Genomic DNA, 21,963 nt, shown 5'->3' on the forward strand with positions numbered 1-21,963 from the left:
ATATTGTTAAAAAGTACGGCTGAGAACTAGAGGCCGCAGTTTGTCACTGTCTACATCACTGTGAACCGTGGGAATAGCAGCTGTCAATGGAAGCAGCTTCCTTGTTGGCCGTTTTACTACCTGCTGTGGTGCCGCGAATGTGCACAGGCTAGTGTCCGTCACTGCATTTAGGCTTCGTATCTCTGTATTTATTTTACTGCCGTAGCTTTTCACTTAGTGCTTGGCACTGGTTGTAAGATCTTCTGGCCGCCATCTTCTACAGCTTGCTAAAGAGAGCAGAACTTCTCAATAAACTCGTAAGAGTTATTTCTTCTTCTATGGAACTTAGGATCGTCCCTAACTTATCCTCCATTGTTTAGATTTTAGATTTGACAATCGTTAGAACTCCCTGCACTTCCCCCCACCTGCTCATGTAATTCTTCGAACGTGCCAGGTTGCTCGTCTACTCTGTCGACGATGCCACGAACTTGCTCATAAAATCACTTTTGATATCTCCCAACTTTCCCAATATCCAACAAATCGGAGACCCCCTACTAGGAGGAATATTGCCGACACCTTATTCGGTCGAATACTGAGTAGATAATCAATTTATTATACCAGCAACCTGTCAGCACTTACCGCGCCTGCGAACTGGGGCAAACACGTTTCATTTTCGCCGCCTGGAATTGCAAGAGCTTGCAAGATGGCGTCCTGAATGGGCCGTGCACTCTACATCTACATCTACATTTATACTCCCCAAGCCACCCAACGGTGTGTGGCGGAGGGCACTTTACGTGCTACTGTCATTACCTCCCTTTCCTGTTCCAGTCGCGTTTGATTCGCGGGTGAGAACGACAGCCGGAAAGCCTCCGTGCGCGCTCGAATCTCTCTAATTTTACATTCGTGATCTCCTCGGGAGGTATAAGTGGGGGGAAACAATATATTCGATGGAAGTAATATATTCGATACCTCATCCAGAAAAGCACCCTCTTGAGACCTGGACAGCAAGCTACACCGCGGCCGGCTGCGGTGGCCGAGCGGTTTTGGCGCTACAGTCTGGAACCGCGCGACTGCTACGGTCGCAGGTTCGAATCCTGCCTCGGGCATGGATGAGTGTGATGTCCTTAGGTTAGTTAGGTTTAAGTAGTTCTAAGTTGTAGGTGACTGATGACCTCAGAAGTTAAGTCCCATAGTGCTCAGAGCCAGCCAAGCTACACCGCGATGCAGAGCGCCTGTCTTGCAGAGTCTGCCATTTGAGTTTGCTAAACATCTCCGTAACGCTGTCACGCTTACCAAATAACACTGTGACGAAACGCGCCTCTCTTCTTTGGATCTTCTCTATCTCCTCTATCATCCCGACCGGGTACGGATCCAACACTGATGAGCAATACTCATGTATAGGTCGAACGAGTGTTTTGTAAGACACCTCCTTTGTTGATGGACTCCATTTTCTAAGGACTCTCTCAATGAATCTCAACCTAGCACCCGCCTTACCAACAACTAATTTTATATGATCATTCCACTTCAAATCGTTCCGTACGCATACTGCCAGATATTTACAGAAGTAACTGCTACCAATGTTTGTTCCGTTATCATATAATCATACAATAAAGGATCCTTCTTTCTATGTATTCGCAATACATTACATTTGTCTCTGTTAAGGGTCAGTTGCCACTCCCTGCACCAAGTGCCTATCCGCTGCAGATCTTCCTGCATTTCGCTGCAATTTTCTAATGCTGCAACTTCTCTGTATACTACAGCATCATCCGCGAAAAGCCGCATCGATCTTCCGACACTATCTACCATGTCATTCATATATATTGTGAAAAGTGCAAGGCCGACATTATCTGTCTATTTACATTTTTATAACTGAACTGAGGGTTGACATGGCAAGCAGCAAAGTGCGGAGATCACGTTAAGGGTTCCGCACGCATAATTACAACTATCACAGGTCTTTTAAAATGCACAATGAGCGCAAGCTGCATTGCAGTAAAAATAACGTATTATAAAGAAACCACTGCAAATGGGCTCGGTGCTGAGCACTCCCTCAACAAAATGTTAACTTGTGATGAAACTTGGGTTTACTATTATGAGACATAATCAAAAAGACAAAGCACGGAGCGGAAGCACACCAACTCACATGTCAAGAAAAAATTCAAAACCCGAGCATCACCAGGAAAAGTCATGTTGACGCCGAAGGTCCAGTTTTTTGTGATTATCTCGAAGAGCAGCGCACAATGAACAGCCAATACTACTTGGATTTGCTTTTAAACAAGGTGAAGCCAGCCACGAGAGAGTGACGTCGTGGGTCTCAGAGGAGAGATGTGATTCTCCAGAAAGACAACACACGTCCTCATATTGCTCAACTAACCCGAGAAACCATCGACAAAATGGGCTGGGAAGTACTGCCTCATCCCCCTTACATTCCTGACTTAGCACCCAGTGATTTCCATTTGTTTGGTGCAGTGAAGGAGGCATTACGTGGGATGAGGTTCCAGGACAACGTGGATGTGAAAAAGTTTGTGGGAAATTGGTTCAAACATCAAGATAACGAGTTCTTTGCAGCCGGAATAAGAATGCTTGTAGCCTGTTTGCAAGCACTCCGTCTTCAGGCCACAAGTGGCCCATCGGGACCATCCGACCGCCGTGTCATCCTCAGTTGAGGATGTGGATAGAGGGGCGTGTGGCCAGCACACCGCTCTCCCGGTCGTCATGGTGGTTTTCTTTGACCGGAGCCGCTACAATTCGGTCGAGCAGCTCCTCAATTGGCATCACGAGGCTGAGTGCACCTCGAAAAATGACAACAGTGCATGGCGGCCCGGATGGTCACCCATCCAAGTGCTAGCCACGCCCAATAGCGCTTAACTTCGGTGATCTGACGCGAACCGGTGTAGCCACTGCGGCAAGATCATTGCCGTAGCCACTTGGAACAAGTACATAAATGTTCAAGGGGATTATGTTGAAAAGTAGAAAAAGTATTGGTTTATAAAAATAAACGCTTTTTTCTCCAGACCAGTTTGTCTCTTTAATTATTGAATGACATTCGTACAATGCCCAGAGAGGGCCACCCATGTCGGCAACCCAGACAATGGCGGCGCCGTCACCGAGTGGCAGAGGGAGCTTCCGTGAAGCCTCGCAAAAGCAACGCTGATTGGGCAGCGTCTGATAGCGACAGAAATTAAGGACTCGCGTTTTGGCTTCGAAAGGAGCGGTCGCTTTTGGTCCGGTCCTTGTGATAAAGTGATAGCGAAGTTTTGTGTTGCGTCCGGCGGCCCAGACATTACTTTTGCACATATTGGATCACATGGGGCAGTTAAAGCTGCAACAATACACTGATCCACATCTAGACACTACGAGGAGGCCATCTGCTGTGGTTTCGACGTTGCACAGTACATCACAGGTAAATATCCGCAGCTCCAGCCGTATTCAAATAGCTCTTGGCCGAGATAGGTGTGTGTGTGTGTGTGTGTGTGTTTGTGTGTGTGTGTGTGTGTGTGTGTGTGTGTGTGTGTGTGAAAGCTTATGAGACTTAACTGCTAAGGTCATCAGTCCCTATGCTTACACACTACTTAACCTAAATTATCCGAAGGACAAACACACACACCCATGCCCGAGGGAGGACTCGAACCTCCGCTGGGACCAGCCGCCGAGATAGGTACAGAGGGGCTAGTTGTGGGCCATATATGCAGTGCAGTGCATGCTGAAAGAGTAGTTTCTACTGTATGTTTCTTCATGCTGGTAGGTAAATCAACTCGAACTCGTGCTCTCTGTCAGTGATGGAGACGTCCCAGTCTGTACTGAAAACTGAAAAAAAATTAGTACTTTTGTGTTAGTTGTCATTTTTATCTATGCACACTGTGCCGTAATTAATCAGGAGACATCACCTCATTATGCATGCACTCCGTCTTCAGGCCACAAGTGGCCCCTCGGTACCATCCGACCGCCGTGTCACCCTCAGCTGATGATGCGGAAAAGAGCATCTGGTCAGGACACCGCACACCCGGCCGTTACGACGGTTTTCTTTGACCGGAGCTGCTACTGTTTGGTCGCGTGCACCCCCCCAAAAAAATGGCAACAGCACATGGCGACCCCGATGGTCACCCAGCCAAGTGCCGGCCACGCCCGACAGCGCTTAACTTCAGTGATCTGACGGGAACTGGTGTATTCACTGCGGCAAGGCCACTGCCGCCGCAGCATGCATAGTGAGATGTTAATGTAGATATATATTAGCAATAAAAAAAATTTTCATTCTGCATAGTATTTCTGGCTTTTAGTTGAAAAGTGCCCGCCAGTCTCCTCAACCAAGACATTCTTTTGGGGGGTTATTTTTGTGTCTTTATTAATTTGACTCTTACACTATGTGATCAAAAGTAAAAAGTATCCGGACGCCCCCAAAAAGTACGTTTTTCATATTGGGTGCATTGTGCTGCCACCTACTGTCAGGTACTCCTTATCAGCGACCACAGGAATCAGTAGACATCGTGAGAGAGCAGAATGTGGCGCTCCACGGAACTCACGGACTTCGAAAGTGGTCAGTTGATTGAGTGTCACTTGTGTCATATGTCTGTACGCGAGATTTCCACGCTGCTAAACATCCCTAGTTCCGCTGTTTTTAATGTGATAGTGAAGTGGAAACTTGAAGGGACACATACAGCACAAAAGCGTACAGGCCGACCTCGTCTGTTGACCGCCGACAGTTGAAGAGGGTCGTAATGTGTAATAGGCAGACATCTATCCAGACCATCACACAGGAATTCCAAACTCCAACAGGATCCACTGCAAGTACATGACAATTAGGCGGGAGGTGAGAAAAACTTGAATTTCATGGTCGAGCGGCTGCTCATAAGCCACTCATCACGCTGGTAAATGACAAACGACGCCTCGGTTGGTGTAAGGAGCGTAAACATTGTGTAAAACTGTGTAAAACCCTTGTGTGGAGTGACGAATCACGGTACACAATGTGGCGGTCCGATGCCAGGGTGTGGTTATGGCGAATGCCCGGTGAATGTCATACTTGTATGCCAGTGCGTGTAGTGCTAACATTAAAATCCGGAGGCTGTGGTGTTATGGTGTGGTCGTGTTTTTCATGGAGGGGGCTTTGCAACCCTCGTTGTTTTGCGTGACACTATCACAGCACAGGCCTACACTGATGTTTTAAGCACCTTCTTGCTTCCCACTGTTGAAGAGCAATTCTGAGATGGCGATTGCATCTTTCAACACGATCGAGCACCTGTTCATAAAGAACGGCCTGTGGCGGAATGGTTACACGACAATAACATCCCTGTGATGGACTGGCCTGCACAGAGTCCTGACATGAATCCTATAGAACACCTTTGTAATGTTTTGGGACGCCGACTTCGTGCCAGGCCTCACCGACCAACATCGATACCTCTTCTCAGTGCAACACTCCGTCGAGAATCGGTTGCCGTTCCCCAAGAAACCTTCCAGCACCTGATGGAACGTATGCCTGCGAGAGCGGAAGCTGTCATCTAGGCTAAGGATGGGCCAACTGAGTTCCAGCATTACCGATGGAGGGCGCCACGAACTTGTCATTTTCAGGCAGCTGTCCGGATACTTTTGATCACCTAGTGTGTATGTGCGGTGTGCGTCCTCACTTGACATGATTCTTCAACAGGGGCAACAACAGCTATTGCGTATAGGAGTCATGTCAGAAGGATTCCCTGTGGAATTCCAAGTTAGCATAATGTACGATCTGCGAACCGCCTCGTGGTAAGATTGACTCCACCTTGCAAGCTGTGGAAGACAGTGGGGCCAGGAATTAAGCAAAACACTATTTAGCCGAGGGCACCTGTAACTGAAGAGTCGCAGTGATAAACGACACAGAGTGTACATGTTCAAACCATAATTAGGTACACGGAGCAGTGATCAAGAGGGAAGAGAGAGAGAATTGAACCAAGAAAGCAGATCGAGGAGGTGGAGGGAGAGGTTTCGGTGAATCTTACCACATGGCTGGCACCATTTAAACAGCAAGTGATTACTAGGCGGTGAGTGCCTTTAGCAAGATACATCCGCGACGCTGACAAACTGAAGCTGCTAGTCCATCTTGAAGTACAAATTGAATGGGATGGACGTGCTAATGCCTAATGCTATACACTTTTAAGCTTATGACTTCAAAAACAGAACCTTTGTCAGCTATCTGGAAGGGCAATGGCCAAAGCCCAACTGCTGAGACACAGCCGACCACACCCCTGTGCCAAAAGAGGTTTCCTATTCTGGCTAGGTTCCAGTTGCCAGAAATACTCAATGTCTCTTTACACCTCCATGACGAAGAAGAGTGATCGCTCAAAACTTGTGCAGATTTTTAACGATTGCCGCCGTTCTGAATAATTTATATTTGGCTCCGCAGTTGTTAGGAATCACGATCAATGAATATTCTTTGCTCTCGGAAATTTCGTAAGTGCTTTGCATCACGTTCGAATCTTCACGGAACTTGAAATGATATGTGAGTGGCTCGAAGACTAATTAAGTAAGTATGTTTTCCTTGACGGCGAGTGTTCATCAGGGACGAGGTTATCGTCAGGAGCGCTATTATTCTCTATACACATACATGATTTAGCGGACAGGGTCGGTAGCGATATGAGGTGGTTTGCTGACGATGCTGCGGTGTACGGTAAGGTGTCGAAGTTGAGTTGACTGCAGGAGGATACAAGATGACATAGACCAAATTTGTAGTTGGTATCATGAATGGCAGCTAGGTGTTAATGTAGAAAAATGTAAGTTAATGCTGATAGGTAGGAAAAACAAACCCTTTTTGTTCAGATATGGCATTAGTAGTGTCCTGACTGTCAGAGTTACGTCGTTTAAATATCTAAGGGTAACGTTGCAAAGCGATATGAAGTGGAGCGAACATGTGAGGATTGTGGTAGGGAAGGTGAATGGTCGACTTCGATTTATCGGGGGAATTCTAGGAAAGTGTGGTTCACGTGTAAAGGAGTCCGCGCATAGTACACTAGTGCGATCTACTCTTGAGTGCTGCTCGAGTGTTTGGGATCCGTACCAGATCGAATAATGAAGACATCCAAGCAATTCAGATGTGGGCTGCCATATATGTTACTAGTAGGTTCGAGCAACACGCAAATGTTACGGACGTGCTTCGGAAACTCAAATGAGAAACCCTGGAAGGAAGACGACATTGTTTGAGAAAATTTTAACGAACCAGCATTTGATGCTGACCGCAGAACTCCGACATATATTTGCGTAAGGACCACGAAGACAAAATACGACAGATTAAGGTTCATAAGAGGCACATAGTCAGTAGTTTTTCCTTCGCTCTGTTTGTGAGTGGAACAGGAAAGGAAATAACTAGTAATGGTACGGGGTACCTTCCGACACGCGCCGTTTGTGGGATTGCGGAGTATGAATGTAGATGTAGATATAGAAATTATTATTACCAAACAGTCCTTAATATGCCCACAGATTGCTTGCGGGTCATTCCATGCCAAGTGGTCTAAACCTTCCCACCATCATGTCTCCAATTTTCTTCAAATTTTATCTGTAGCACTAGTCAAGTGCTAAATTAAGTTTCTCAAGATTTCAAGCCTCTAGCTGCAATACTTGCTGATCTACACCCCCTTGTCTGAAGGGTAGTAAGTTCGCATGCGCGCGACATCAGACAAAATGCCATTTTTGGGGTCTCATAAAATTGAAACCAATTCATAAGAATGGTTAGTAAGATGAGACCCTGTACAGTTTTTTGTGCTGATTCAAACGAAATTAATTATAAGATTACTGATGCAAAATCCGGTCAAACAAGTCGACTCAAAGTGTACCCCTAATTCTGTCGTGACTTAATGCGACAAATTTTGACCAATATTCAGACTGCAATAATTTCCTTGCAGATAAAGATATGGACTTGAACTTTTTACCAAGTCTTATCTTTGTGCTGGACATAATACAGCTGGATTTCCAACTACCCAGGCTTTATAGTCGCCTTGCAAAATCTCTTCAAATTTGGCAGTGTCAGCGCAAATGGCTTTATTTACCAAAGTTCAAAGCCCATTACTACAAAATAGTCAGCCTGGATTTAATTGTGAATAGTATCATCTGAAAGAGAAACTCTTGCTCTACAAGATGGATATATTTTTCTTTTGCAACGCTTCCATTAAGTGCTTATTTACTCAGGTCAAAGTATCTTATATTTTGTGTGCGCAGTGCCCTGCGTTGGTCCATGATGGCTGAGCCATTACTGGTTATCACAATAAAACCAGCATCCCCATCGCCATAGGGGCCACGCCCGATAGCCATGCAGTAACAGCCACGGGTGGGTATCTTTACTGCAGGTTCCCAAGCCTGATTACAGGGTGTCTTTACCACAGGATCCCAAGCCTGATTGTGGGTTTCTTTATGCAGGTTCCCAAGCCTGTCTTCCTCAGTTACTTCATCATTCTGGAAGCATCGTTGATTTGCAAGAGAATGCTTTCAGGAAAACTGTATTGCCGACCAGATGATGTCACTGATGGAGCTGGAATAACACCAATGATAAGTTGTTCTGGAATCCAGCAAGTATCACGTCTTAAGGGCCAATAAAATGAACTTGCAGGACCATGAGGATGCATAAAGCTTATGAAAGCATCTTTCTGTTCGACTGAGATTTCAACGATGTTTCCAATCCACCATTTCTTTTCATAAATGCAAGCAACATACTGCCCAGGCTGAAGATCCATGACTTGAACTACTACTTCAGCAGCACTAATTTTGGCCAAAAAAGATGTCGCATCATTAGAAACTCTACTGACCTTAATTGTCGTCATATCAATGGGCAAAAAATGGTGGTTTTCTCTTGTGCCAGCTAGAGTGTGCCCTTGCAGGAATCTTTCTTCTTGAGAAGCTTTTTCTTCTTCAACTTCCTCTTTGCTGATGAAAAAGAATTTGATTCCATTGATATTATCATTGCAGAAGTTGAAAAGATCTTTGGGTGTTAGAATCTGGTTTTCATATGGACGTTGCAAACTTGCTCTTGCTGCCAACCGTTTTGTTGTGCCTCCAATGCCATCACAAGGCGACTTTCCATGGCTTGTTCCAAAGAAATTCCATTCTGCTGTTATTTCAAAATCTTCTTTGTGATAGCATAAGTTGAGAAAATTCTTGAAATTCTTATATTGTGCAGCTGAACCATCACTGAAGTAGTGGATGTGGCTTATTTTGGAAAATTGCATCTTCAGGTAATTGATTACTTTTCCAATGTAAACATGGACAGTAATCGTATCGTGTCGAAGGCAGTCACTAATAACACAAAGATTCACACATTGCACCTCTTCGTTTTCACAGTAGTAGACTACAAATGGATGAACTGTTGCTTGACTGTTTTCCCAGTGAAAGCCTTGCACTGCATCTTGAACAATAAATGAATAGTTTTCAGCAAAATCCATTAGTATTATGAATTCGCCTTCTTTCAAATCAGTTTTGAGAGCTTTCAGGTGCTGGCTTTGATGCTTGGCAATGTAGTGATGACAAGACAGGTTCCAAATTTTTGCTGCAATATCTTCAACATACTCTTCTGTTGAAAGCTGCTTTGTTTCTAAAGTATCCCTGTCGGTATGAATCCATTGTTTGTACTCAATCAGTTCTTCAGGGTCATTATCTTCAAAATATGTTGCAATAACTGCTTCTACACCTTCTGGACCAGGGCAGTTTTCACAACGATGAAGCATACAATCCTTGTTTTCCAAGCTGCAAACAGCTTTGCTAAGAATTTCCTTGTAGTCTTCATTGATTGATGCACCAGTGAGCATAAGCTTGACATTTTGGTGTATTGTACAGACACAAACTGAGTGCATTCCAGCAGAGCCAACTGTAACACACCATTTTGGTCTAAGCTCGCAAAACTTTGAGAAGCCAATTTCTGGTCCATTTTGCTTCTGATAAGACACGTACATTTCCTTCAAATTGCAAAGCAACAACCGCTTTTGCTTGTACACCTTTGTTCCTGAAATTCTCACAGGCACACAGTCTTTCTTCCCTGGACAAAGTCTGCTGAATTCGTCATCTTGAAAAAAGTCATGTACTTTCTGGACAACTTCATCTGAAAGCTTCCTTCCTTGCCGATTTGCTGGAAAAGCTAGAACACCTTGCTCATTCTTCAGTTTTCTCGCTTGCTTTACCATTCTTTCTGATACATTAAATGCTGTTGTCGTATCTTTAATTGTCCAGCTTCTTGGAACCAAGGTCAATATTTGAACTTTTGTCCTACGATTTGACACTTTACATTTTTCTTTCAACTCTTCTATAAGATTATCAAGATCTGCACAATTATTGCATGGGCGACTTTTACTTGAACTTGGCTGTTCATCGTAATTGATTCCTACAGCAGCAGCAATTTGATTCCCAATTAAACTTTGTGCATCCAAGATCTTTCTTTTTGCATAGCTTTGCTTATCTCTTTTACTTAGTTGTCTTCTTTTCAATGGTGAAGCACCAATAAATGATAAACTTTTGTTGATGGCTGGTTCAGTTTCATCCGTTGTGAAATCTTGTTCAGATTGGGTTGATAGTGATGATGAATCTTCTAGCTTTTGGTTCAGTGCCGACATGCAGCGAGGGCAAAGCTTCTGACCAGGTTTTATATCAATCACTTCTTTTTTCTTTAACAGGCAAAGTTTGGCAGCTGTTTCATTATCAAGCAGTCTAAGTCCAGCTTTTACATTGTGATTCCTCTTCTTGAATGGATTGCAACATTTCTTTTGCATCGCTTGATATTCATGTAGGAAGAGGGCTTCATGGTGGAAGCAAATGATGGAATTTTCGTCAAGTTTGGCTTCTGAACGCGAAACAAGCAATTTCTGGTCACATTCTGTGAAATCACTAAACGCTTTGAATCCAGTCTTCTTAGCATAGAAGATAACATGGCACTTTGATGCAGCAGCATCTTTTCCAATTGAACAGGGGGCCAACGATTCTTCTTCTTCATTAACTTCTGACATCGCTCACTGGCCAATCACTGAATAAAACACGAATGAAATATCCAATTATATCAGTAATTCTAAGCGACTATTAAGATTCAAATTCCTAGAAATGAAGAAAAATTAGTGCATCGCGCATACAAAATATAACAACTTTGATGTGAGTTAATGAGTACTTAATGGTCGCGTTGCAAAAAAAACAAATGTCAGTCTTGTAGAGCAAGAGTTTCTCTTTTAGGTGATACTATTCACAAGCAGATTCAGGCCAACTATTTTTTAGTAATTGGCTTGAAACTTTGGTAAATTTTACCGTTTGTGCTGACACTGCCTAATTTGAAGAGATACTGCAGGGCGACCATATGGCCTGGATCATTGCAAATCCGGCTGCATTATGTCTAGCACAAGCATGAAGCTTGGCCAAAAGTTCAAGTCCATATCTTCAACTGCAAGGAAATCATTGCAGTCTTAATATTGGTCAAAATTTGTCGCGTTGTGTCACGACAAATTTTGAAGTATACTTTGAGTCGAGTTATTTGATCTGGGTTTGCATGAGTAATGTTATACATAATTTCGTTGGAATCAGCAAAAAAAACTGTACAGGGTCGCATCTTACTAACCATTCTTATGAATTAGTTTCGATTTTATTAGACTCCAAATATGACATTTTTTTTATGTTGCATGCACACGGACTAAGTACACTTCAGACAAGGGGGTCTAGATCAGCAGCTATTGCAGCTAGAGGCCTGAAATCTTGGGAAACTTACTTCAACACTTGACTAAAGCTACAGTTAAAATTTGACGAAAATTGGAGACCATGATGGTGGGAACTTTTTTCAGTTTTAGACCACTTGGTGTGGAATGACCCTTGCGTATTAATTCCTCCTCGACTCAGTCTTTATTTGCGGCCTTGTGCAGACAGTCGCACGCGCTTCGCAAGTGGCGGTCTTGGAAAGGTCCATTGTATCACAACTGGTAGAAATATTCAACAATGCAACACATTATGATTCAAGCCAACCATCAGCTGGATGAGATTCCTTACTGCAAAAGTGTATTTACATTTAATTGAATGTTCACGTACTTTATTTATTTTACTGCTTCCTTTAGAACTGCTCTCTCTGTTTATATAGGAGGTCGTGCTTTTAACAATTTTTAAAGGTGTTACATATTTTCGTTGAGTTCAAAGTTACGACTTAGCATAATAATAGAAATAATAATTTTTAATAGTAATAATAATAATAATAGTGACTATAATTGTAATAATTAAGTAATAATTACTAGTAAAGTTATTGTGGGTGAGGCATTTAATACCCTCCGCTGGAATATTTGGCGAAATACACATCGGACTGAAAAAAAGTGGTAAAGAACGTTGTTCACCTCGAAGAGGGGCATCCATTAACATAACGCTCGACCCCCTGCACCAACCCCAGGGGCGGGAGGAAGTGTGACTTTGAAATCCTAAATAGAACCCTTATTTTTTTGTGGAAGTTTTGGATTCACCGTGAAAAAATATGTAACTGTAGTATGGAACATTTCTTTCGTTTCATGTTGGACGGCGCTGTAATCGGTACACATGAATATGGAGTGACAATTGTTGCAAAATGGTAATATCTCGCAAAAACACACATCCGATTAGGAGAATGAGGTAAATTATATGATATTTGGGAAAATGCAATCATGTGACACTGTCTACCGTCCCGCTGTGCGTTGTTAGACACTTAGTGTTACCCTGGCAGAACGACGTGGAGGTAGTAGTAGCGCGTTCCCTTTGGGACGCATGATTTTGGTTACTGTCCTTGGCTCTCATTATCTTGGAGTGCCTGATTACTGTGAGTCCCCTTGCCTTTTACAAGTGTTCCAGGGCAGAAAATGTTCTAAATGTTGTCCGTTATTTCTAATGCACACTGCACCTCAGTGAATGACAGTCTGACATGTATTAGTGCTTCTGCGCTAATGTTCAAATTGGTTCAAATGGCTCTGAGCACTATGGGACTTAGCATCTGAGGTCATCAGTTCCCTAGAACGTAGAACTACTTACACCTAACTAACCTAAGGACATCACACACATCCATGCCCGAGGCAGGATTCGAACCTGCAACCGTAGCGGTCGCGCGGTTCCAGACTGAAGCGCCTAGAATCCCTCGGCCACACCGACCGGCTGCGCTAGCTAATGTTTGCACATTCATTGCGAATTCGCTGCCGCATATCTTCTGGGTTGTTGGTACGTCCACATTCTCTCTTTTAGCCGTCCCCATAGGAAAAAATCGGCAGAAGTCAAATAGGGTGAACGTGCGGGCCACTTTTGAGGATCTCCTCGGCCAGTCCATCGACCCAGATACTTTCGATTCTAAACTTCTCGAGCTAGTCGTGAATAATGCACTGGGCATCCATCGTGTTGAAACCACATTTCCAGTCTCGTATGAAGTGGAACATAGTCCATTAGTATGGGTAAAACATTATCCATAATGTCACTGTACATTTGACCAGCCAGATTACCTTCTATGAAGTATGGGCCAATTACCGGCGTACTTAAAATACCGCACCAAACGTCGGCATTCCATGGGCGTTGAGGTTCAACTTGCCTTACCCAAAGGGAATTCTCCACTGACCAATAATGCATATTATGTCGATTCACTTGACCACTACTCGTAAAATTTGATTCATGGGAGAAAAGTATCTGTGAAATGAAATTATCATTGACTGCCAGTTGTTCATGTATCCAGTTGCAGAAATTCATGCGATTGTGAAAATCGTCACCATGCAGTTCTTGATGCAAGGATAAATGAAATGGATGCCATTTGTGTGCATGCAGTATGCGAAGAACAATTATTTGCAAAATTCCTGAAACTCGTGCAATTTGTTGAAACCAATGTGAGGATTTGCAGCAACTGCAGCTAAAACGTTCACTGTGTTATTTTCTTTCGTCACAGGCAGCGGCCGGACTCTTTCTCTAGTTTAACACTTCCCGCTTCAGTAAATAGGAGGACAATACTGCGAAACGCCGTTACAGACGGAACATTCCAGTGCAACATACCTCTGATGAGCTTCGTCAACATTTCGACGAGCCTCGACGTACACGGCATTGATGTCGACTATCTCTGCAACAGTTAATATCGTGGTACAATTGCGACGAGATATGGATTTTTTTTAGTAGCAGCATGGTTCCGGACTGAAGCGACTAGAACCGCTCGGCCACAGCGGCCGGCGAATCATTGAAGTAACATTCACAATCTGACCGCAGACTGTGCTTCACTCGATTGTGGGAGGTGTCACACGATAGCATTGTCAAAAATATCAAAAGAGTACTTCGATTGTCTTAGTTGAATGTGTATTTGTTGGAGATAATACCGGTTTGCAACAATTGTCACCTCATTTCCATGTTTGCCCATTACAGCGCCATCTATCATGAAATGAAAGAAGTGTTTCCTACAAAACTTACGTATTTTTTGATGGAGAATCCAAATCTGCAATAAAAAATAGGGGTTCCTATTTAAGATTTCAAAGTCATCCCGCCCCCGGGGGTTGAGAAAGGGGATCGAGCGTTATGTTAATGGATATTCCTCTTCGAGGTGAACAACGTTTATTACCGCTTTTTCTTCGTCCGATGTGTATTTCGCTAAATATTCCGACAAACAGTTTTAAATGAATATTGGCCGAAGTGAACTGAATATTGTTTTTGCTGCTTGATGTATGTTTATCGGTGTCCTGTGTCATTGAGTGATTTCAGTCAGCACTTCTTTTCTGTTATGCTCTCATAGGCTAGTATTTTATTTTCTTCGAACTTGCGTGCAAAACTCTAAAAATTGTTAAATCTCCTAATTATTTGTTTTCCATTGCAGGATATTTAGTAGACGACCAGTTACTGGCCCCTCTGTTGGCAAAATTCGACGAATATGGGTCTGCGTTGCTAGATATGCATTTGAGTCTACCGGACAGTGAAGAACGGGAGAGCGCCTTGTCAAAGATGATGGATTTATACGAAACTACCGACGGTGCTTTCGAAAGGGATTCGCTACTACAGGTATGAACATTTTTCTTCGTCATATTCTTATAGATAACAGTCAGCTTCGGTGAGGACAGAACGTTGCGTGGAAAACCCTTGAACATAACGGTATAATTCTTAAAATAACTTTCTATCAGTTCATGTGATCATGAACCTTTGCTACATAACCAATTACAGGTATACATTCTGATTCGGCATTTCATTCACACCGAATTAAATTATGCAAAGTTTTATATTAGCATTGCTACCCATCACAGTTTTCACATCTACATCTACATTTATACTAGGCAATCCACCCAATGGTGTGTGGCGGGGGGCGCTTTATGTGCCACTGTCATTACCTCCGTATCCTGTTCCAGTCGCGTATGGTTCGCGGCAAGAACGATTGCCGTAAAGCCTCAGTGCGCGCTCGAATCTCTCTAATTTTATATTCGTGATCTCCTCGGGAGGTATAAGTAAGAGAAAGCAATATATTCGATACCACATCCAGCAACGCACCCTCTCGGAACCTGGACAGCAAGCTACACCGCGACGCAGAGCACCTCTTTAGCAGAGTCTGCCACTTGAGTTTGCTAAACATCTCCGTAACGCTATCACACTTACCAAATAACCCTGTGACAAAACGCGCCGCTCTTATTTGGATCTTCTCTATCTCCTCCGTCAACCCGACCTGGTACGGATCCCACACTGATGAGCAATACTCAAGTATAGGTCGAACGAGTGTTTTGTAAGCCACCACCTTTGTTGATGGACTACATTTTCTAAGGACTCTCTCAATGAATCTCAACCTGGCACCCGCCTTACCAACAATTAATTTTATATGACCATTCCACTTCAAATCGTTCCGTACGCATACTCCCACATATTTTACGGAAGTGACTGATACCAGTGTTTGTTCCGCTATCATATAGTCATACAATAAAGGATCCTTCTTTCTATGTATTCGTAATACATTACATTTGTCTACGTTAAGGGTCAGTTACCACTCCCTGCACCAATTGCCAATCCACTGCAGATCTTCCTGCATTTTGCTGTAGTTTTCTAATGCTGCAACTTCTCTGTATACTACAGCATCATCCACGAAAAGCCGCATGGAACTTCAGACACTATCTATTAGGTCATATATATATATTAGAAAAGCAATGGTCCCATAACACTTCCCTGTGGCACGTTCCTTTAACGTCTGTAGACATCTCTCCATTGAGAACAACATGCTGTGTTCTGTTTGCTAAAAACTCTTCAATCCAGCCACACAGCTGGTCTTATATTCCGTAGGCTCTTAATTTGTTTATCAGGCGACGGTGCGGTACTGTATCGAACGCCTTCCGGAAGTCGAGGAAAATGGCATCTACCTGGGAGCCTGTATCTAATATTTTCTGGGTCTCATGAACAAATAAAGCGAGTTGGGTCTCACACTATCACTGTTTCCGGAATCCACGTTGATTCCTACAGAGTAGATTCTGGGTTTCCAGAAATGACATGACACGCGACTAAACAACATGCTCTAAAATTCTACAACAGATCGATTTCAGAGATATAGGCCTATAGTTTTGCGCATCTGCTCGACGACCCTTCTTGAAAACTGGAACAACCTGTGCTCTTTTCCAATCACATGGAACCTTCCGTTCCTCTAGAGACTTGTGGCACACGGCTGTTAGAAGGAGGGCACGTTCTTCCGCGTACTCTATTTAGAATCGAATTGGTACCCCGTCAGGTCCAGTGGACTTTCCTCTGTTGAATGATTTCAGGTGCTTTTCTATTCCTTGGACACTTCTTTCGATGTCAGCAATTTTTTCGTTCGTGCGAGGATTTAGAGAAGGAACTGCAATGCGGTCTTCCTCTGTGAAACAGCTTTGGAAAAAGGTGTTTAGTATTTCAGCCTTACGCTTGTCATCCTCTGTTTCAATGCCATTATCATCCCAGAGTGTCTGGATATGCTGTTTCGATCCATTTACTGATTTAACGTAAGATCAGAACTTCCTAGGATTTTCTGTCAAGTCAGTACATAGAATTTTACTTTCGAATTCACTGAACGCTTCACGCATAGCTCTCCTTACGTTAACTTTGACATCGTTTAGCTTCTGTTTGCCTGAGAGGTTTTGGTTGCGTTTAAATTTGCAGTGAACTGACTTCTTAGCTATTCTTGTCGTGTAATTCTCCGAAGCGCCCCCAGGGCAGTTCTTGCAGTGTTGATAGCGCCATGTTGCACTTGCTGTGAAGTAAAGGCGTCCGCTGTCGAACTCTAACCGCCACACGCCACCCAAGGAGTTCCTCAAACAAATAATACAACACAAAAATTTTTTGCCCTAAAACAAAACGTCCTATAAATTAAAATGACACTTTAGTGTATCATTTAATTACAAACATTATAATAAAGAACTGTAGTGACATATTACCAAATGCCCCCCCCCCTCCCCAATGAACCATGAGCCTTGCCGTTGGTAGGATGACTTGCATGCCTCAGCATAGCCATACCGTAGATCCAACCAAAATGGGGGTGTATCTGTTGAGAGACCAGACAAACGTATGGTTCCTGAACAGGGGTAGCAGCCTTTCCAGCAATTGCAGGGAGCTACAGTCTCGATAATTGACTGATCTAGCATTGTAACATCAACCAAAACAGCCTTGCTGTGCTCGTACTGCGAACGGCTGAAAGCATGGGATAACTATAGTCGTAATTTTTTACCCGACGGCATCCAGCTCTGAGATAGGGTTAAACGATGATGGCGTCCTCTTGAGTAAAATAGAACCCATTCTGATCGCCAGGCGGGGACCATTTAGGAGGATGTCGTAATCAGGAGAAACAAAACTGACGTTCTACATCTACATCCATACTCCGCAAGCCAACTGACGGTGTGTGGCAGAGGGTACCTTGAGTACCCCTATCGGTTCTCCCTTCTATTCCAGTCTCGTATTGTCCGTGGAAAGAAAGATTGTCGGTAGGCCTCTGTGTGGGCTCTAATCTCTCTGATTTTATCCTCATGGTCTCTTCGCGAGATATACGTAGGAGGGAGCAATATACTGCTTGACTCCTCGGTGAAGGTATGTTCTCGAAACTTCAACAAAAGCCCGTACCGACCTACTGAGCGCCTCTCTTGCAGATTCTTCCACTGGAGTTTATCTATCATCTCCGTAACGCTTTCGTGATAACTAAATGATCCTGCAACGAAGCGCGCTGCTCTCCGTTGGATCTTCTCTATCTTTTCTATCAACCCTATCTGGTACGGATCCCAAACCGGTGAGCAGTATTCAAGCAGTGGGCAAACAAGTGTACTGTAACCTACTTCCTTTGTTTTCGGACTCCATTTTCTTAGGATTCTTCCAATGAATCTCAGTCTGGCATCTGCTTTACCGACGATTAATTTTATATGGTCATTCCATTTTATATCACTCCTAATGCCTACTCCCAGATAATTTATGGAATTAACTGCTTCCAGTTCCTGACCTGCTATATTGTAGCTAAATGATAAAGGATCTTCCATTCTGTGTATTCGCAGCACATTACACTTGTCTATACTGAAATTCAATTGCCATTCTCTTCACCATGCGTCAATTCGTTGCAGATCCTCCTGCATTTCAGTACAGATCGGAAAATTTGGAAAACTGTGGTAAGTTCCTATGGGACCAAACTGCTGAGGTCATCGGTCCCTAGGCTTGCACACTACTTAATCTAACTTAAACTAACTTACGCTAAGGACGAAACACACCCATGCATGATGGAGGACTCGAACCTCCGTGGCAAGGCGCCCTAGACAGCGCGGCTACCCCGTGCGGCTTATGGATCAAAGAGTGGAATGTTCGATCCCTTCATTGGACAGAAAACTTTGAAAAGAGAAATGGTTATGTTGGAGTCAAATGTAGTGGGACACAATGAAGTACGGTAGCAGGAGGAACAGGACTTCTGGTCAGGTGAATACTGGGTTATAAATACAAAATCAAACAAGGGTAACGCAGGAATGGGTTTAATAATGAACAAGAAAATGGAACGCTGGTAGCTGCTGTTAACAGCATAGTGAAAGCGTCATCGTGCCCAAGGTAGAACGAAGCCCACATCCACCACTGTAGTTCAAGTTGTTACTCCAGCTAGCCCCACAGATAACGAAGAGATTGAAGTAATGCATCATGAGATAAAAATAAATGATTCACGCAGTTAAGGGAGACGAAAATTTGTGATGGGGGCTGGAATTCGATTGTAGGAAAAGAAAGAGAAGGAAAGGTAATAGATGAATAGGGACTCGCTGAAAGGAATAAAAGAGAAAAATGCCTGGTAGAGTTCTGCTCAAAACATAATTTAATCACCACTAACACTCGGTTTAAGAATCATGAAAGAAGGTGGTATACGTGGAAGAGACTTGGAGAGATCGGAAGGTTTCAGGATATAATAGTAAGGCAGATATTTCGGAACGAGATTGTAAGTTGTAAGTCATTTCCAGGGGCAGATGTGGACTCTGTCTATAATTTATTGTTTCAGAACTGTAGACTAAAACTGAAGAACTTACTAAAAGGTAGGAAATTATGGAGATGGGCCTGGATGAGTTGAAAGAATAGAGGTTGTTCATAGTTTCAGAGAGAGCATAAGACAACGGCTGAGGGTAGAGGACGAGTGGATAGCTTTGAGGGATGAAATAATGAAGGCAACAAAGGATCAAATAAGTAAGGAAACAAGGCCTAGTAGAAATCCTTGGATAACACAGGAGATATTCAATTTAGTTGACGAAATGAGAAATAAAAAAATGCTGTAAATGAAGCAGGCGAAAGGGAATACAAATGTCTGAAAGAATGAGATTGACAGGGATTGAAAAACGGGTAAGTACGAATGGTTAGAGGAAAAATGTAAGGATTTAGAAACAGATTTAATTGAGGTAAGATAAAAATTAGAGAGGCCGTTGGAGAAAAGAGTACTACTTGTATGAATATCAAGAGCTTTGATAGAAAACCAGCCCATAGCAAAGAAGGGAAAGCTGAAAGGTGGAGGAGGTATATAGAGGGGTACACAATGGATATGAACCTGAAGACAAAAGAGGACGTAGATGAAGATGAGATGGGAGATATAATACCGCGAGAAGAATTTGACAGAGCACCGAAAGACATAAATCGATACAAGGCCCCAGCAATAGACGACACTCTGTTGGAACTACTGATAACCTTGGGAGAGCCATCCATGACTAAACTCTTTCATCTGCTGTGCAAGATGTATGAGACAGGTGAAATACCCTCAGACTTTCAGAAGAATGTAATAGTCCCAATTCCAAAGAAAGCAGTTGCTGACAGATTTGAATATTACCGAACTAGTAGTTCAATAAGTCATGGTTGCAAAATACTAACACGAATTCATTACAGAAGAATGGAAAGACTGGTAGCAGCCAACCTTGGGGAAGAACAGACTGGATTTCGAAGAAATGTAGGAACACGTGAGGCAGTACTGACCATACGACTTACCTAAGAAAATATATTAAGGAAAGGCAAACGTATGTTTATAGCATTTGTAGACACAGAGAAAGGTTTTTACGATGTTGACTGGAATATTACCTTTGAAATTCTGAAGCTAGCACGGATACAACTAAGGGAGCGAAAGGCTATTTACAACTTGTGCAGATATCAGACGGCAGTTATAAGGGACGAGGGGCATGAATCGGAAGCAGTGGTTGAAAAAGGAATGAGACAGGGTTATAGCCTATTCGCGATGTTATTGAATTTGTACACTGGGCAAGCAGTAAAGGGAACCAGAGAAAATGTGTAGTAGAAATTAAAGTTCAAGGAGAATCAATGAAGACTTTGAGGTTTGCCAATGACATTGTGATTCTGATCAAATGGTTCAAATGGCTCTGAGCACTATGGGACTTAATGCTGTGGTCATCAGTTCCCTAGAATTTAGAACTACTTAAACCTAACTAACCTGAGGACATCACGCACATCCATGCCCGAGGCTGGATTCGAACCTGCGACCGTAGCGGTCACGCGGTTCCAGACTGTAGCGTCTAGTGTGATTCTGTCAGACACACAAAGGAAGTGCGGTTGAACGGAATGGACAGTGTTCGAAAGCAGAAAATAAGATGAACATCAACAAAAGCAAAACAAGGGTGACCTAAAGTAGAATTAAATTAGATGATGCTCAGGGAATTAGATTAGGGAACGAGACATTTATAGTAGTAGATGAGTTTTGCTATTTGTCCTAAGCAGAGAGGACATAAGATGTAGATTGGCAATGACAATAAAAGCGCTTCTGAAGAAGAGAAATTTGCTAACGTCGAATATAGATTTAAGTGTTAAGAACTCTTTTCTGAAAGTATTTGTAAGGTGTGTAGCCATGTATGGAAGAGAAGCATGGACGAAAAATAATTTAGAAAAGAAGAGAACAGAAGCTTTTGAAATGTGGTGATATGGACGAATACTGAAGATCATATGGGTAGATTTACTGAATAGCACTGACGAGAAAAGAAATTCGTTAAAACCTAACTATTAGATGGGATCTGTTGATAGGACACATTCAGAGACATCAAGGGATCATCAATTTAGTGTTGGTGGGAAATATCGGGGGGGGGGGGGGGGGTTGGAGGAAAAGATATGACTGCGCATTAATCATATTCAGAAGAATGTAAGTTATTTGGAGATGCAGGGGCTTGTTCAGGGTAGAGTAGCATGGAGAGGCCACATCAGACCACAACATTAACAAATTTATCCAAACAGGACGAAGGTGGTGGTGATCCTTTGATGACTGCCGAAGGACGAACGCTGGTAGACATCCGTCGAAGAACGAGGAATGTGTATGGATCAGTAAGTCTTTTCAAAACAACCGTTGTACAATGCGCCCAAAGTTCCGTCCTGATGCTTCATTATAACGCACGTCCCTATATCGCAAATGTCGTAACGCAGAAGTTAACACCAACTCAAGCGGGTAACACTCGAGCATCTGCCCTATAATTTTGATCTCTCCCCATGCGATTATCATGCCTTCGATCCCTTGAAAAACCCCTTGAATGGTCGACGATTCGTGCAGCAGGCAATTACGAACTTCTTCGCACAGCAGAATACGGTGTTTCACCAAATGGCTGTCTCCAACCTCTT

At 43.2% G+C, this 21,963-nt stretch overlaps 2 pseudogenes; both read right to left on the reverse strand.

Annotated features, from left to right (window-relative positions):
• Positions 1–2,777: 2,777 nt before the first annotated feature.
• On the reverse strand, positions 2,778–2,895 carry LOC124712846 (annotated as a pseudogene).
• Positions 2,896–4,048: 1,153 nt separating this feature from the next.
• Positions 4,049–4,166, reverse strand: LOC124712605 (annotated as a pseudogene).
• Between the last annotated feature and the right edge of the window lie 17,797 nt (positions 4,167–21,963).

This window comes from Schistocerca piceifrons, chromosome 8, assembly GCF_021461385.2.
Source record: "Schistocerca piceifrons isolate TAMUIC-IGC-003096 chromosome 8, iqSchPice1.1, whole genome shotgun sequence".
Lineage (NCBI taxonomy): Eukaryota > Metazoa > Arthropoda > Insecta > Orthoptera > Acrididae > Schistocerca > Schistocerca piceifrons.